The 20,118-nt window shown below is 36.8% G+C and overlaps 1 pseudogene; it reads right to left on the bottom strand.

Moving 5' to 3' along the window:
• Positions 1 to 3,957: 3,957 nt before the first annotated feature.
• Positions 3,958 to 4,719, bottom strand: LOC118847952 (annotated as a pseudogene).
• Positions 4,720 to 20,118: the final 15,399 nt, after the last annotated feature.

Here is a 20,118-nt window from a genome sequence, read left to right as displayed (position 1 = left end):
CAGTAAGGATCATCTTATCAGTTTGTCAAGCATCTATTCATCATTTAGTATGAACAATGTGTGGTGCTAAGTACCAAAGGCAAAATATATTCCTTAATCTCAAGAAGCTCATGGTCTTATAGAGAAGACAATATGAGAGCAACTCTGTATATACAAGACAAGGGAAGAGTAGATGGAAGATAATCTCAGAAGAAAGGCACAAACAGTGGGATTGGTGGGAAGAGAATATGGGCAATTCCACTCTATAAGTGGAATTTGAGATTAATCTTGAAGGAAGCTAGAGAAACCAGGACATGAAGGAGAGGAGGCAGAGCATTTAAGGCAAGGCAGACAGCCATTGAAACTGCTATGCTATGCAACCCCCTTCCCATTGATCCAGCCTATTATCCTTAGTGCAATTTACCATATTCATGTAGTACATTTATAATGTCACTACACTAATGTGTAACTCAATTGATTACCCATCCAATTGATTACCAATCTGATGTCACAATCTGAGCTTTATTTGCTTATACATTATAGATATGCCTGGGGTTATTTTATTTGTTTTATGGATTTGATTTATTGCAAATGACTTTATAATACAATTCAATGTTACTCTTGCTTACCATTTCCCTTCCCTTACTGTTATAATAAGTGACTCCCTACAAAGCAGATTTTGGGGTGGCTTTGGTCTCTTGGTTGTGGGAAACAATTTGGTATTAGCTTTTCTTTGAGATATGGACATTACCATGGCTGAACACTTTACTTTTATTTGTTTCCTCTTTGTCAGAGTAAGTAACTTTTTAAGAAACTGGCTTGGTGATATTTTAATCATCTCAAGTTGTTTGTTCTTTTATTTGTAATTTTGAAATTATTTTGATCTTTGATAGATCTAGTCAATAGAGTGACCATACATATAGACTTCATTACAAAATCACTCACTGAACTGGTCCAGATTAGACTTGTTTACGTTTCATTGAAAGAAAATATTTGTCAAACTTCACACAAATTGAGTCAAAAGAAGAGAAACATTATGAAGCTCTACTTGTTACATTACTACCATCTAGTCCCAGAGTCCTCCTGAGAGCACACCTGTCTCATCTGGGTGACATAGACTATGGAAAATTGTTACTTTTAGTCAAATGATAAAACTCATTGAAAACTTCTTGATTTTTTTTTGGGGGGAAGGGGTTGAAGAACCTATGATCTGTCATTCTTTAAGTCGATGATTATTTGTGTTTTGGTTTTGCTTTAACATCACTTTTTATATTGTTCCCTTCTAAAGACCTGTAGCAATCCATTGATCCCATTGATTGTTACAACTCTTGCCCTTGTTTCTCTTTCACTCACTGTCACTGCAGTAGGGTAGTACAGACACACTTGATAGAGAATTATTTAGCCTTTTTACAACTGTATACTGTGCCACTGTGACCAGACTGCTTAATTCAGTAACTAGCCTTCTGATAATGAGGTCCCTTTCTCATGTTACTTTATTTTCCAGTAATAGGTGCACTCATCCTCCAAGCCATTTCAGCTCATGAGAACCAGTCCAGAGTTTATGTTTCACTAGAATAAGCCAAAAAAAGAAAATTTCAAAGGCGTCTTCGACTTCACTTTGAAGGTCTATCCAGTTCCTATGACTCAAGATGCACTGAGCATAGCGAATAATCACTAATTGATTCTTTGTCACCTAGGAAATATCGTCTTTCTCAAATCAGACCTCGGTTTTCACTCCTGTCAGTTTCCTATTGGAGACCTCAGGCCAATTTGACATATAATAGAAAATGCTTGCCAGTCACATTGTTTGAGCTAGGTAACCTTGAATGTCAGGCACATCACTGCTGTTAACAGCAGTGGCATTAAAGAAAACAAAATATATAATAGAGTTTATTGAAAAATATAATAGAGTTAATTTCTTTGTTATTAAACATAAAAGCTCATCTCAAAGTAGTAAGGGATCTCAAGAGCAAAATCCGCTGAAACATAGTCAACAAGAATCCCATTTACAACAAACCAATAATTTGTCCTCAAGTCTTTGCTTATAGACTCTCTTCCAACAAAATAGAACCCACTACCTTAGGAGACAGCCCATTGCGTCATTGGTTAACTCTAATTACTAGAAAATTGTTCCTTATTTAATCTTAAAGTTATCTTTCTATAATTCCTGCCATTGCTCTGACTCTCCATCACATGACATGTCCATCACATGTTGTGTGATGTCCATCTTCTTCACGGCAGGCCATTAAATATTTGGAGACAGTTATAATACTGTCCAATAAGTCTTCCCTGCTGCTAGCTAACCATTTCAAGTTTACTCCAATAATCCTTATAAAGCATGTACTAAAGTCCCTTAACAATAATAGTCATCCTATTTAAGCTTATCAATGACCCCAAGCAATGAACACAAATTTTGCTGTGTGGACTAATAGGGATAAAACTCTACAAAGCTACCATAACCTTAGTCTACTTTATATCTTGCAGCTTATTATGCAGTTTTAATTTACATTAGCTTGTTTGTTAATGTTGCAGTCACACTATGGATTCATATTGAGATTAAGGTCCATCTGCTAAACTCTCTATTTTTTTTCCACTGACAAACTTCTTCCTAGCCATGTCTTCCACCTTCTTCTTTTTGAGTTTATTTTTAATCCAATTTTGAGATTTTACATATATTCTGTTTAAATTTAGTTTTATTAGAAACTGGCTCAACTTTAGAACTTGGTAACAAACTCTTGCTTGCAGACTCCACAAAGCCAGAGTTAGGCCTCCTTCCTAGCCTTGTCCTACCTGTAGCTTAGATCAGAGGAGTCAAGATTGGAATTTTGGCCACAAGAGGACCCCAAAACTCCAAGTACTGCTAGAGCCAGATCCAAACATAATTGGGAGATGTTTTTCAAAATAAATAAACATACAACACACCACAACAATGCTGATTTGCCATTTTCTAAGCTGTGGTCTGTTTCTATTAGAATTTTATGTTATTAACTTAGCCATTCCAGTAATATCTTTATGAAAGCCATTGATTAATACACAATCAATCAATCAATCAATAAGCATTCATTAAGTGCTTACGACATGCCAGAAAGGCAAAAGTAGTGTACCCACTAACAAGGAGCTCATATATTACACTCAAGACCATGCACAGAAGCTTAGGTCATTTCAAAGAAAATCCATTCAGAATTGGCATCAATACAATATCAAATATTTTTTTCTGACAAATTTTGGAGCAGTTCTGAATGGACCTATATGTATAGTCATGTGTGTAACACATATTTTACTATCTTTGTCATGCATACAGCAAAAATAGTTTTCTCAAATTATTTCCTAAAGAGTAGTTACATTGTTATATACAGCTTTTCTCTGATCAGTACTCTGTACTTTACTTTTTAAAATTCCTACAAAATTTCCACTTAATAATATATTTCAGGATTTTTCCAGGAATCATCATAAGACTCAGTGATTTATAATTTTCTGAATATATAAAAGTGACAACATAGATATGTAGATACGTAAACCTCATGTATGGTAACTTTTGCTAGCCAAAATGGTAGATGCAGCAAGGTTTGATAATGTGAATAAGCATAACATGTTCAGAAAATAATGGGGAGACTTGATCTGGATGGGACATGCTTATATTGAGGGTGAAAAGGAGACAATTTTATATACATAGGGAAATGTGAGCTTGTGGAAGACCTTGTAGGATAACCAGATAATTAGGACTGATTCCTATATAGAACAGAGAATGATTGACAGATTTACAGAAGAGGATTGATGAACTGCATATGGTTCTAGAAGAAGATCAATATGGAAGCAGTGGGCCTAGTATAATCAAAGAAAGGAGAGAGCAGAGTAGGAGGCAGACATCAAGAAGTTACTACAAATACTTAGGAGATAATAGACATTTTGCACCTGTAATACCCTTGTACCTTTTCATTTCTTTCTTTTTTTTTTTTAGCAGTATCTAGTTTGTTTATGCCTGTGGAAAGGTAGACATCACAGGACACACCCCTCAGGAGTGGAGTGCCCACCATTTATCCTAGGGGCCCCGGCTGGGGATGTACTTAACCCCCCAGCCATCAGGAATGAGTCGCTTCTCAGTTATCATATCCTCAAATTCATCAGCATTGAACTTGGTGAAACCCCATTTCTTGGAGATGTGGATCTTCTGGCGGCCAGGGAACTTGAACTTGGCTCTCTGCAAAGCTTCAATCACATGTTCTTTATTCTGAACCTTGGTTCGAATCGACTCATGTCGATTAACTTAGCCAATGTGTACACGGGCTACAGTGCCCTGGGGCTTCCCAAAAGCTCCCCGCATGCCAGTCTGGAGTCTATCAGCCCCAGCACATGACAACATCTTATTGATGCGGATGACATGAAATGGATGTAGCCGCACACGAATATGAAAGCCATCCTTGCCACAACTCTTCACCATGTACTTGTTGGCACAGATGCGAGAGGCCTCTAAGGCTTCTGATGACAGCTGTTCATATTCATCTGACACCATGTGGCCGCACAGTGGAAATTCATCCACTTTTGCTTTCTTTCTACCAAGATCAAAGATTCGTATCTTGGCATCAGGAACTCCCCTGCAGAAACGGGACTTCGGGTACGGCCTATTTTTACAGTACCTATAACAGCGGGCGGGACGACGGCCCATGGCGCCGGCGCCAGCAGGGACTGGGTGTCTGCAAGGAGAGAAGAACAAGGGCGTCTGTCGGGGTCTGGATCGGGGCCGGGACCGGACCACGGGGCTGGGCCGCGGCAGAAACACTGAGCGAGTAGCCGCACGAGCAGACACACTCACCTCGCCGCAGGGAAAGGGCATTTCTTTTTTTTTTTTTAATTAACAAAATTTATCTTTTCTCCTATTCCTCACTTCATCGGGAAAAATAAACTAAAATAACAGAAAAAAATTTATAGACAGTTTCTCAGACAAAGGTCTCATATCTCAAATACATAAAGAACTTTGTTAAATCTGTAAGAATACAAGACATTCCCCAATTGACAAATGGTCAAGAGATATGAATGGCAAGTTTTCCAATGAAAAAATAAAAACAATTTGCAGTCACATGAAAAATATGCTCTAAATCATTATTGATTAGAGAAATGCAAATATAAACAACTTTGAGATCTCATTTTACAACTATCAGATTGGCTAAAATGATTGAAGGGGAAAGTGACAAATGTTGAAAAGGATGTGGAAAAATTATGAGACTTCTTGGTGGAATTATGAACTGATCCAAAAATTTTGGAGAGCAATCTAGAATTAGACACAAAGAGTTATTAAACTGCCTATGCCCTTTTACCCAGAAATTACACTACTAGGTCTACTTTCAACAATGATTAAGGAAAAAGGAAAATAACCTATATATACTCAAATGTTTATAGCAGTTCTCTTTGTGGTGGCAATGAACTGGAAATGGCAGGGATGCTCATCAATTGGGGAATAGTTGGGGAATGTGGTATACAATTGTGATGGAATACTACTGTGCCATAAGAAATGATAAGTTCATTAAACTTATAAAAACATGGAGAGACTTGAATGAAATAATGAAGAGTGAAATAAGTATAGTGAAGAAAATATTGTTTACTGTAACAACAATATTGTTTTAAGAATGACTGAGCTAATAAGTCATTCTGACTATAATAAATGCCCAAATTAACTGTAAAGGAGACATGAAGAAATATGCTATCTGCATCCAGAAAAAGACCTGATAAATAGAAGTATGTATAAAATAATTGTATATATATATATATATATATATATATATATATATATATATGTGTGTGTGTGTGTATGTATGTATATATATATATATATACATACATATATACACATGCATGCAGGTATATGTGTGCATGGATATGTGTGTGTGTGGGTGTGTGGGTGTGTGGGTGTGTAATGGTAGCCATCTCTTGGGCAGAAGGGAGAGAGAGGAAAAAAAAAAAGAAATTTACAGGATAATTTTATCATATATTTAAAAGGAATAGTAAGTTGTATATAATAGATGTGCAGTTTCACGTGCAATGATCTTTTTATACTATGTTATGGAATTGCTTATTTTCATCCATAAAACAAAAATAAAATATATCTTTTAAAAGAGACATAATCAAGCAAAACAAATTCCCTCAATTGTTAGCTACAAAAAAAAATCTCCATCTCATTCTGCACCCTATCTTTTTTCACATCTCTGTAATGGCTAGCATGTTTCAGCACTTGTCCTCTAGAAGAGTTCTATAAAACTCAAATATAAATGATTCATAAGAATCTTCGCTAGTCATATAGGAACTTAGAAAACCACATATGAACATTATCTATATTTTATTATATTTTTATTTATTTTATTCAATATTTCCCAATTACTTTTAACTGATTCAGACTGCAGTAGAATAATGAATGGTCAATGTATTGATTCAAGTTCCAGCTATCAGACTTGTTAATTTTTACATTGTATTTATCAATTCTTCTCCTGGTTCTGTTTATTTTATTCTTCATCAGTTTATACATGTCCCTAGAATAATTAACTTTTATAATATAAATGTTATTACAAAATTTGTTCTGATAATGTTTCTTATTTCATTCTGTACCAGTTCATATCTTTCCATGTCATGTTGAAATCAGTTATTTTCTTATATTTTTTTTAATAAATTTCTTTATTTATTTTTAGTTTACCACGCACGGCTCTACATAGTTTTGAGTTCCAGTTTTTCTCCCCTCCCTCCCCCCTCCCTCCCCAAGACGGCATGAAGTCTCATATAACTGTCATGTATAACTTCACATTGAATTAATTTATGCACTAGTCAAGTCGTGGAGAAGAATTTTGACCAATGGAATAAATCATGAGAAAGAAGAAACAGAACCAAAAAACAAAACAAAACAAAAAAAAAACCCAAAAACAGAAACAAAAGAGAAGCAGAAAAGGCGAGCATGTAGTCTGCCTCAGTCTGTATTCAAACTTCGCAGTTCTTTGTCTCGATGAAGATAGCATTCTCCATCGTGAGTCCCCTGGAGTTGTCCTTGCCCCTTAGGTTGCTGAGAAAAGCACAGTTTGTCAGGGTTGGTCCTCACGGAATCCATGTATCTGTGGCTGTGCACAACGTTCTCCTGGCTCTGCTCCGCTCACTCAGCGTTATGTGTAGGTTTTTCCAGGTTGTTATGAAGTCTGCATCATCCCCATTTCTTATGGCACAATAGTATTCCATTATCTTCATGTACCACAGTTTGTTCAGCCATTCCCCAATTGATGGGCATCCCTTTGATTTCCAATTCTTGCCTACCACAAAGAGAGCCCCTATAAATATTCTTGTACATATGGGTCCTTTTCCCGCTTGCGTGATCTCTTTGGGATACAACCCTAGAAGTGGAATTGCTGGGTCAAAGGGTATGAACATTTCTATAGCCCTTTGGGCATAGTTCCAAACTGCCCTCCAAAATGGCTGGATCAGCTCACAACTCCACCAGCAATGCAACAATGTTCCAATTTCCCCACATCCTTTCCAGCATTTATCATTTTCCTGTTTTGTTATTTTAGCCAATCTGACAGGAGAGATGTGGTATCTAAGAGTTGTTTTGATTTGCATTTCTCTAATCAGCAGCGATCCAGAGCATTTTTCCATATGCCTGTAGATAGCTTTAATTTCTTCCTCTGAAAACTGCCTGTTCATATCCTTTGACCATTTCTCAATTGGGGAATGGCTTGTATTCCTATATATTTGGCTCAGCTCCCTGTATATTTTAGAGATGAGGCCTTTATCAGAGATACTAATTGCAAAGATTTTCTCCCAATTTTCTGCTTCCCTCCTAATTCTTGTTGCATTGGCTTTTTTTGTACAAAAACATTTCAATTTGACATAATCAAAATTATCCATTTTGCATTTTGTAATGCTCTCTATCTCTTGTTGGGTCATGAATTCTTTACTTTTCCACAAATCTGATAAGTAAACTATTCCTTGCTTTCCCAAATTACTTAGAGTATCAACTTTTACTCCTAAATCATGAACCCATTTTGACTTTATTTTGGTATATGGTGTAAGATATTGGTCTATGCCCAGTTTTTGCCCTACCATTTTCCAATTTTCCCAACAGTTTTTGTGAAATACTGAATTATTAGCCCAGAAACTGGCCTCTTTGGGTTTATCAAAGAGTAGATTGCTAAACTTGTTGATTTCACCTATTTGTGTACCTATCCTATTCCACTGATCCACACCCCTGTTTCTTAACCAGTACCAGGCAGTTTTGATGACTGCTGCTGTGTAGTACAGTTTAATATCTGGTGTGGCTAAGCCACCATCTCTAGCATGTCTTTTCATTGATATCCTAGATACTCTAGACCTCTTGTTTTTCCAAATGAATATTGTTATTATTTTGTCCAGCTCAGTAAAAAAAAATTTTTGGTAGTTCGATTGGTATGGCACTGAATAGATAGATTAATTTAGGTAGAATTGTCATTTTTATTATATTAGCTCGGCCTAACCATGAGCAACTGATATTTCTCCATTTATTTAGATCTGATTTTATTCGCGTGAAAAGTGTTTCATAGTTATGTTCATATAGGTCCTGGGTTTGTCTTGGCAAATAGACTCCCAAATATTTTATAGTGCCTTCAGTAACTTTGAATGGAATTTCTCTTTCTATCTCTTGCTGTTGGGCTTTGTCAGTAATGTATAGGAATGCTGAGGATTTATGTGGGTTTATTTTATATCCTGCAACTTTGCTAAAGTTGTTTATTATTTCAAGTAGTTTTTTACTTGATTCTCTAGGATTCTCTAGATAAATCATCATATCATCTGCAAAAAGTGATAATTTAGTTTCTTCTTTTCCTATTCTAATTCCTTCAATTTCTTTTTCTTCTCTTATTGCTACAGCTAATGCTTCCAGTACCAAATTGAATAATAGGGGTGATAATGGACATCCTTGTTTCACCCCTGATCTTATTGGGAATGCATCTAGTTTATCCCCATTACAAATAATGCTTGTTGATGATTTTAGGTAGATGCTATTTATAATTTTGAGGAAGGTTCCCCTTATTCCTATGCTTTCTAGTGTTTTTAATAGGAATGGGTGTTGTACTTTGTCAAAGGCTTTTTCTGCATCTATTGAGATGATCATATGGTTTCTGCTAGTTTTGTTGTTGATATGGTCAATTATGCTAATAGTTTTCCTAATATTGAACCATCCTTGCATTCCTGGAATAAATCCTACCTGGTCATAGTGTATTATTCTCGTAATGAGTTGCTGCAATCTTTTTGCTAATATTTTATTTAAAATTTTTGCATCAATATTCATTAGAGAAATTGGTCTATAATTTTCTTTCTCTGTTTTAACTCTACCTGGTTTGGGTATTAGTACCATATTTGTGTCATAAAAAGAATTTGGTAGGACTCCTTCTTCACCTATTTTCCCAAATAGTCTACAAAGTATTGGAATTAGTTGTTCTTTAAATGTTTGATAGAATTCACATGTAAAACCATCTGGCCCTGGAGATTTTTTCCTAGGGAGTTCGTTGATGGCCTGCTCAATTTCTTTTTCTGATATGGGGTCATTAAGAAATTTCACTTCCTTCTCTGTTAGTCTGGGCAGTTTATGTTTTTGTAGATATTCATCCATATCTCTAAGGTTGTCAAATTTATGGGCATACAGTTGGGCAAAATAATTCCTAATTATTGTTTTGATTTCCTCTTCATTAGAGGTGACCTCACCCTTTTCATTTTTTATACTGGTAATTTGATTTTCTTCTTTATTTTTTTAATCAAATTGGCCAAAGGTTTGTCAATTTTATTGGTTTTTTCATAAAACCAGCTCTTTGTTTTATTTATTAATTCAATAGTTTTCTTGGTTTCAATTTTATTAATCTCTCCTTTGATTTTCAGTATTTCTAATTTGGTATTTAATTGGGGGTTTTCAATTTGCTCTTTTTCTAGCTTTTTCAGCTGTATGCCCAGATCATTGATCTCCTCTTTCCCTATTTTATTCATGTAGGCATTTAGAGATATAAAACTCCCCCTAAGAACTGCTTTTGCTGCATCCCATAAGTTTTGGTATGTTGTTTCATTATTGTCATTCTCTTGAATGAAATTATTGATTGTTTCTCTGATTTGTTCTTTGGCCCACTCACTCTTTAGAATTAAATTATTTAGTTTCCAATTAGTTTTTAGCTTGTTTTTCCACGGTATTTTATTGAAAATGATTCTTATTGCATCATGATCTGAAAAGGATGCATTGACTTCTTCTGCTTTTCTGCACTGGATTGTGAGGTTTTTATGCCCTAGTACATGGTCAATTTTTGAGTATGTGCCGTGTACCACTGAGAAGAAAGTATATTCCTTTTTATCCCCATTCAGTTTTCTCCAGAGGTCTATCATATGTGCCTTTTCTAAAATTCTGTTTACCTCCTTAAATTTTTTCTTATTTATTTTGAGGTTAGATTTATCAAGTTCAGAAAGGGGGAGGTTGAGGTCTCCCAATATTATAGTTTTGCTGTCTATTTCTTCCTGTAACTCCCTTAACCTCTCCTCTAAGAAATTGTATGCCTTACCACTTGGTGCATATATGTTAAGCAATGATATTGCTTCATTGTTTATGGTGCCTTTTAGCAGGATATAATGTCCTTCCTTATCTCTTTTAATTAGATCTATCTTTACTTTTGCTTTGTCCCCACGCCGACTGCTCGCGGTTTCTGACTCTCTCAAATCTGCTCAAATTCACTTTTTTATAGGAATCTGACAGACCTTGTGAGAGAGCTCCGGTAAGACGCTGCCTTCATGCGGCCATCTTGGCTCCGCCTTCCTTTCTTATATTTTTTTAGTACAATAGGACACCTGAGTTTTTGTTCTGATAGTACAGACTTAGCATACCCATGGTCAGATCAATGTTTTGACAAGTCTTTGTAACTGTGAGGAGAAAATGTGACAAACTATGACCAAAAGGAGAGATCAGTGACAGAGAGCAGAGCAGGGAGAATTAACGTGTATGTGTGTGTGTGTGTGTGTGTGTGTGTGTGTGTGTGTGTGTTTAAAGAGTCATTGTTGATCTTGCAAAGAACAGTTTCTGAAGACTGGTAGGGATAGAAATCCATTCATAAATTGGGACTCCAGATAAATCCAGCTACTCTGTGCTTATCTTGTGTGTATTAATTTATGTGCATAGCTGGGTATCATTTATGGAGCTCTTTAAGGTTTGCAAAGCACTTCGCATGTGTTAACTCAGTTTATCTTCACAATAACTGTGAGGTAGTGCTATTTTTATTCCCATTTTATAGATGAGGACATTGTGGTTATTCAGAGGTTTTGTCACTTGTCCAAGGTGTCACATAGAGTAAGTGTCCAAGGCTAAATTTGAACTCATGTATTTCTGACTTCACATCCAGTGTCTTATGCATGACACTACCTAGTTGTCTTTGGTATTGACTTCTAGCTTTTTCAAGTTGAAGAATTATCATCAGGGCAGTAGCTGACCTTGATGCCGTGTTCATCCTCATTGGAAGCATTTGATAGCATGGCTGAAAACATCATGCTAAAAAGCATGGGAGCAAGCACACAGCCTTTTCACTCCATTGATGACTGCGAAGGCACTAGAGCATTGTCCATTATCTAGAATCCAGGCAAGCATGCCATCCTGAAATTGATGTACAATGCTAATGAACCAAAGTGGAAGGAATGTTGGTGCATTATTTTCTGTTTGCGGATGATTGTGCGCTCAATGCAGCCTCTGAAGCTGAGATGCAACAAAGTACGGATCACTTGTCTGCTGCTTGTGCTAATTTTGGCCTAACAAGTAATACCAGGAAAACACAGCTGCTCTACCAGCCACACCATCCATAAGTGGAACCATCAGTTACAGTAAATGGAGAAGTTTTGAAGGCTGTGGACAAGTTCACTTACCTTGGTAGTGTACTTTCCAGGGATGCACACATTGATAAAGAGGTTGATGCACAATTCACCAGAAGTAGCTCAGTTTTTGAGAGGCTGCAAAGGAAAGTATGGGAGAGAAGAGGTATTAGACTGACTACCAAACTGAAGGTCTCCAGAACCATGGTGCTTACCTCATTATTGTATGCCTGTGAAACCTGGACAGTCTACTAGCACCATAAGAGGAAACTGAATCGTTTCCATTTGAATTGTATTAGGAAGATTCTGAAGATCACCTTGCAGGATAAGGTACCAGACACTGAGGTCTTTACTCAAACTAAACCGCCAAGCATCCAAATTCTGCTTCAGAGAGTGTGACTCTGATGGGCTGGCTACATTGCGCAAATGGAAAATGTACCCTTCCAAAAAACGAGTATTTTATGGAGAACTCACACAGGGCAAACATTCACATGGTGGTCAAAAGAAGCGATACATGGAAACTCTCAAAGTCTCTCTCAAGAATTTTAGAATTGATTGTGTGACATGGGAGACACTGGTACAGGATGGGGCAGCATGGCATTCCCACATCAGAAAAAGTGCTGTGCTCTATGAGCAAAGCAGAATTGAAACAGCTCAAAGGAAATTCAGGATGTGCAAATTTAGAATAGCCACCTGAAATGGTCACATAGACTTTTTGTGCCCAACCTGTGGTAGAGTATTCTGAGCTCATATTCTGATCAGCACAGTCATACACATTGAAAACGGATCCTAGCTAGTGATGTCATTTTGGTCCTCTTTGAGAATGAAGGACAACAACCAATCCACCAGACTAGTTGTATAACATATGTAGTCCCCACCATCAGAATGTAAGCTATCTAGGGGCAAAGATTGCATTTGCTTTTGCTTTTCATTCCTATCACTTAGCCTTATGACTGAATATTTTAACTCTTAAAATGCTTGTTGATTAACTGATTGGCAATTAAATTTTTTTTGCGTAATCTTTGTCCTCAATGCATCATTTCTCTTTATGTTTTTAGACATGTACTCCAAGTGGAAGCATACTATGATACAAAGAATACTGAAGCTGAAGAGAGGTAGAGGATATGTTCTGTTTCTATTTCAGCTTCTTATTCTCTTTTAGACTTTGGACAATCACTTGACTATACTAAGCCTCAGTTTTCTTATGTGTAAAATAAGAAATTGGATTAAATATCTCCTAATATTTATCCTGCTTCTGAATCCACTGTCTCATCAATACTCCACTTTCCTGGCCCAGTCTCGAGCACAGGCTATAATTTGATGGGTCATTTGTTCTAATATGCTCAGATAACTTCACTCTTTACTTAACTCTAGCATCTCCCCCTTTTTCACCCCATTAAAAATCTCATTTATGTTTTTGCTAAAATATTACATTGCTTGTAAAGGTTAATATAGCCTTTATGAAAGCAAATTCTAAAAAGAACTGCCTGAGGCCATTGTGCCAAGACTGGGCTACAACACATTGTTGGAAGAACCAAGCTTTTTAAGAAGCTGTCTGATTTATGCAAATTTAAGATTATGCTGCCTGAGCCTGAAAGAGTGTATTAGAAGGGAAAAACCAAAATGCACAAATAAATTCACAATGGGAAATATTTGATCCATTTGTTCTAATACTCATCAAGGCATTCTCTGATTGAAGCATTATGCTTTTCCCTCCTTTCTACTGTATCATAGTCATGAAAACAATGGTTTACTAAATGTCTTAAGCTTTACAAAGTAAATCATTTGCAATATGTTGTCTGAGCCTCAAAACAAACCCTCGAATTATATCCTACAAATTTTTGTTTTGCCCATTTTGAAGAGGAGAAAATTGAGGCTCAGAGAGTCTCTTGTATCCTTGTCTATGTGCTGATTGTCCCCCACCCCCAAAATCCACTATCTTCTCCTCAGGTCCTCACTGAGAATCCCTCATGTGCTTCAGAGCTCAGCTTGGATCCTTTCCTTATCCTCCACTAGTGCATCTCCCCACCTAAATTTCTTTTTGTGTCTTCTGTGCATATATCTAGGTAACAGTGGTGATGGGCCTGAGTCTTTGTCCTGGCCACTTCCTGTGGACCTCAAACTCAAGCCCTTTGTTAAAAGACATGAGCTAAGAGCAGTTCTTCGTGAATCCTCAGAGAAACCACTTTCTTTTAGAATCTCTTGATTCTTTGAGTGTTGAGTATACACAGCACCTCCAAGCTGAAAACTTTACTGATCCCAAATCTTGTTAAATATTTCTCTGCCTACTCAGATTATCATGTATATGTGAAATATATATGTATACATATACACATGTAAATAACTACACATATGTGTGTATATACATTATATATACATACACATACATATACATATACATAAACACACACACATATATATTTGCATTTGTGATTCAAGGACCTAAGACAGTATCTTCAACCACACAGTAGGCATTTAATAAATGCTTATAAGAATGGATTTTTTTCCACCACGCATAATAAAATATTCTGATTTATGGCTACCTGTTTATAGGTACCATTCAGATACTTTTATTCCTCAGTGGAAGGTTGCCTGAAGCCTCAAGGTTACAAATTTTCTTTTGTCTATGACAATACACGTGCCTTACAGGCCCAGTAGTAGGTTATGATCTGCCTGTTTCCAGGTATCCCTCCTGGCAACTAAGGAAGGAAATAAGACAGCCCTTCTTGGACTGACCACAGGTCATTTTTCATAGGATGTTGGAAACATTATTCCTCCACACTAGAGCATGAAGCTTCATAACTACAATGATAATTTATTCATCTTTCACAGGTGAATGAGTGGCTGATTCAGGTTCCACATACTCAGCCTCCTTGAAAAGAATACTATGAGGCCACATGCAAAATAGCCTGGTGACAAAGAACATTAGTCTCACTTGGTATAAATTGTACTTTCGGTGTCTCATTAAATTGAGCAAAGAATAGCTTTGCGACGTCTACAAGGAATGATCTTACTTTGAGTGGGAATAAGAGTATTATGATAGCCTGAAAATGAGAAAATAATAATGAATGTTCATGTGCATTCATGTACATATGCATGAATAACTGTACAACATATAAATACACATATAACTTAATTTCTGTGTGTATATGAATATATAGCATAGTGATACCAGCTATGACACTATTTAACAGAATAATAGACAATCATGTATCATATAAATCATATATATTATATGTATATTATACATATAACATAATACACTATACTAATCGATTCTGTTCTTGCCCAGTATTGCATTATGTGGTTGTTTCATTGTTATGCTGTGTTAAGTCATATTATATCATATTGCATTATCTAACATCATATCACATTATATGATATTATATATTTTATTATAACCTATCCAACCCTGTCCTGTTGTATCATGTCATACTGTCATATCCTGCCATGTTATATTGTTAAATCATGTCATATATATGCAATTATATGCATATATATATGCAAATATATGTACATATATGTATGTATGTATGTATATATATTCTGACAAGGAGAAAGCAGGGATCATAGAACTAAGGAGAAACCAATGATTACATAGTAATAATAGCTTGCCTTTATATAGCAGTTTAAAGTTGGCTAAGTGTTTTATAAATGTTACCTCGTTTCATACTCACAACAAACCTGGCCGCTAGTTGTCATTAGTATCCTTAGTTTAGAGATAGGTAAACTGAAGAAGACTGGGGTTTAATGATTTGCCTATGGTTATACAATTACTAAATGTCTGAAGCCTGATTTCAAATCAGGGATTCCTGATTTCTAGGGAAGTGTTCCATTGAGTGCATCACCTAAGCAGTTAGAATATTTTGAAATATTGCTAAATGAATACTGTACTGTTTGAGCTTCAAAACTAAATAGGTCCTGCAAATTTTGTTAATTTCATTTTCAAAATTGAGGCTCAAACAATGTCCTTTCTCCTTGCCTTTGCCCTGGCTCTCCTCTGCGCCTGAAATGGATTTCTTCTCTAGTTTGCTTCAAAGCTCAGCTCGAGCACCACTTAAGTGCTTCCTCCTCTCCCCATGCAGATACTACTGCAGGCATCTCTCTTCCAAGGTACCTTGTGTTTCTTCTGTATCACTTTTGCATACATCGAGCTAACAGTGCTGATGAATCTGAACATTTGTCCTGACCACTTTCTTTTGGTCTCATGCTTTGTTCCTGGTGCTATGGTAATCGATAAAGATGAATTGGAAGTTTGGGAGTGAGAATGTCATTGGCAGAGTATAAAGTTTTCTGCTGAGGGGGAGAAAATTGCCCAAAAGTCAGTCTAATAGGGCTGGACAGAAGCATGGCTGGGACCCTCAAGAAATAATACTCTGGGGAGCCAAGATGGCCATGTGAAAACGGCGTCTTACCAGAGCTCTCTCACAAGATCTGTCAGATTCCTATAAAAAAGTGAATCTGAGCAGACTTGAGAGAGTTAGAAACCACGAGCAGTCTGAGTGGGGCAAATTTCCAAGCCAAGAGAGTCCAAAAGGCCGAGGGGACGAATCTATAGGCTGGGACAGTGCTCACTCCAGACAGCACCAAAGCGGAAGCAGCTGCAGAAACAAACCTATGAGACAGGCTGGGAGAAAGCTGTTCACCTGAAACTGGCAGAGATCCCCAGGCCTCCCTACACAGGACAGCACTCTGTGCAAGTGACTAGAGGCAGCAGCACAAAACCACCGGCTGTGAGACATCAACTCCTGAGGCTTGCAGCCCAAAGGTATGAAACCTGTATTCTTGAACTTCTGGGAGACATAATGGCCAGGTAAATGGCTCTAATCCCTAGCCCCCTGACCCAGAGAATTCCTCAGGAAAAAATGTTGGAATAGACGAAACAGAAGTGGGGCTTTAGTGGCCTTGCAGTGGGAGCTTCTGAATCCCAGAGGGGCAGAGCCAGCAGGGATCAACACCAGGAGCCCAGAGGTACCCTTGCATCCCCAGGGGAAGTGGCAAACACCAGCACCAAGAGCAAACAGCTGAGACCATTGTTGAAGAGCAACAGTGCTGGACAGCAGCCCCAGGGGAAGAGGAGACTTCAGGCAGCCAGACCCCTCCACCACAGGAAACTGAAGGCTATAATACACAAAGCTAGTAACTAGACTCACAATCCCCAGAATAAGAAAACTGGGACAGAGAGCTCTGAGCCCCAAAATCCAAAATTCACTGTAAAGCCAGGAAAAGGCTAACCAACATGAAGAACACAAAAAAAAAACTGAGGACCATTGATTCTTTTATGGAAACAGCCATGATCAAAATACCAATTTGGAAGAGAGTAGCAATGACAATATACCCACATCTGATACCTCAAAAGGGAATAAGAACTGGTCTCAAACCCAAAAAAGCATTACTGGAAGAGCTAAAGGAGGATATTAAAAACCAAATTAGTGAGGTAAAAGAAAAAAAATGGAAAAAAAAAACACTGATGAAATCAAGTCCTTAAAAAAATATGATTGGCAAAACGGCTATAGAGATTCAGAATCTAAATAGAGAAAATGAAACCCTGAGAGGTAAAATCAACCAATTCGAAAAGGAGACTCAAAAGCAAAATGAAGACAGCAACTCATTAAAAATTAGATCTGAGCAAGTGGAAGCTAATGACTCTATGAGGTACCAAGAAGTAGTAAAACAAAATGTAAAGAATGAAAAAATAGGAAAAAAATGTGCAATATCTCACTAGGAAAACAACTGACCTGGAAAATAGATCCAGGAGAGACAATTTAACAATTAATGGTCTACTGGAAGTTCACAATGAAAAAAAGAGCCTTGACAGTATCTTCGAAATCAAAGATAACTGCCCAGGGGTCCTAGAACCAGAGGGTAAAGTAGTCATTGAAGGAATCCACCAATCACCCCCTGAAAAAGATCACAAATTGCAAACACAAAGAAATGTTATAGCCAAATTTCAGAATTACAAAATCAAGGAGAGAATACTGCAAGCAGCCAAAAAGAAACAATCCAAATATTGTGCAACTACAGTCACGATCACACAGGATTTCTCAGCTTCTACATTAAACGACAGGAGGAATTGGAATATGACATTCCAAAGGAAAAAGGAGCTGGGACTACAACCAAGGATCAACTACGCAGCAAAATTAAGCGTAATTTTTCAGGCAAAGAGATGAATATTCAACAAAATAAGGGAATTCCAGACTTTCCTGATGAAAGGCCAGAACTCAATGGAAAATTTGATCTTTGAATACAAAACTCAAGAGAGAGACATAAAAAGGTAAACAGGGAGAAAAAACACCCACAAACCATATTAATCCATAAGGGCAAATTATTTACATCTTTATATAAGATTATATCATCTTATGTATGTTATGCATATATGCATGTATATATATATATATGTATACAGATACACACATATGTCAATCTTGAGAATAGTACAGCTATTATGACAATTGAACGGGATACACATAGATTGTGAATGTCTGTATAAAGTAACTGACATAAGGATAAAAAACATCGTTAAGAGATGTAAAGGGAGGGTTATGGGAGAAGAGGTAAGGAGGTAGTAGAAAAGGGTAAATAACTTCAAATGAAGAGACACAAAAACATATTATAGTAGAGGGAAAGAAGGGAGGGAGAAGAGCAGTATTTGAGCTATACTGTCATTGGATCTGGTTCAAGAAGTGAATAACACACCTTGTCAAGTATAGAAATCTAACTTGTCCTACAGGGGAAAGGGGGAAAAAGGGATGGGGGTGGTCACAATGAAGGGAAGAAGTAGCAAGTGGAAAACTGTAAGATAAGGGAGGGGAATCAAGAGGGAAGGTAAACTGAGGAAGGCAGCTGTCAAAACAAAACTCTGCTGAGGAGTGGAAGGGGAAAGGGAGAAATAAAAGCATAAGGAGGGGGGAAATAGGATGGAGAAAAAGACACAGACAGAAATCATAACTGTGAATGTGAATGAAATGAACTGTCCCATAAAATGGAAGTAGATAGCGGAATGGATTAAAAACCATAATCTTACAACATGCTGTTTACAAGAAACACATTCGAAACAGGGGGATACACATAGGGTAAAGGAAAAAGGCTGGAGTAAAATATATTGTGCTTCAGCTAAAGTAAAAAAAAAAAGTAGGTGTAGCAATCCTAATCTCAGACAAAGCAAAAGTAAAGACAGATTTAATTAAAAGAGATAAGGAAGGACATTACATCCTGCTAAAAGGCACCATAAATAATGAGACAATATCATTGTTTAACACATATGCATCAAGTGGTATGGCATGCACATTCTTAGAGGAGAGGTTAAGGGAGTTACAGGAAGAAATAGACAGCAAAACTATAAAAATGGGAGACCTCAACCTCCCCGTCTGTAAACTTGATAAATGTAACCTCAAAATAAATAAAAAAGAATTTAAGGAGGTGAACAGAATTTTAGAAAAGGCAGATATGATAGACCCCTGGAGAAAAAAGAATGGGGATATAAAGGAATATACTTTCTTCTCAGTGGTACATGGCACATATTCAAAAACTGACCATGTGCTAGGGCATAAAAACCTCACAATCCAGTGCAGAAAGGCAGAAGTACTCAAAGCATCCTTTTCAGATCATGATGCAATAACAATTACTTGTAATAAAGAACCATGGAAACATCATATCAACTGCAAAAAGTGATAATTTAGTTTCTTCTTTGCCTATTCCAATTCCTTCAATTTCTTTTTCTTCCCTTATTGCTACAGCTAATGTTTCCAGTGCCAAATTGAATAGTAGTGGTGATAATGGACATCCTTGTTTCACCCCAGATCTTATTTGGAATGCATGCTGAAGGTTTTAGATAGTTGCTATTTATAATTTGAAGGAAGGCTCCATATATTCCTATGCTTTCTACTGTTTTTAATAGGAATAGGTGTTGTATTTTGTCAAAGGCTTGAACAACCAGTGTCTCTGATAAAGGCCTCATCTCTAAAATATACAGGCAACTGAACCAAATTTATAGGAATACAAGTCATTCCCCATATTGTATCAAAGGATATGAACAGGCAGTTTTCAGAAGAAGAAATTAAAGTTATCTATAGGCATATGAAAAAATGTTCAAAATCACTACTGATTAGAGAAATGCAAATCAAAACAACTCTTAGATACCACATCTCTCCTGTCAGATTGGCTAAAATGACAAAACAGGAAAATGATAAATGCTGGAGGATGTTGAAAATTGGAACATTGTTACATTGCTGGTGGAGTTGTGAACTGATACAGCCATTCTGGAGAGCAATTTGAGCTCTGTCCAAAAGGCTATAAAATGTTCATACC

The sequence above is a fragment of the Trichosurus vulpecula genome, chromosome 4 (genome assembly GCF_011100635.1).
Source record: "Trichosurus vulpecula isolate mTriVul1 chromosome 4, mTriVul1.pri, whole genome shotgun sequence".
Taxonomy (NCBI): domain Eukaryota; kingdom Metazoa; phylum Chordata; class Mammalia; order Diprotodontia; family Phalangeridae; genus Trichosurus; species Trichosurus vulpecula.
The sequence above is the reverse complement of the archived record's forward strand: the minus strand, read 5'-3'. Positions and strand labels throughout refer to the sequence as shown.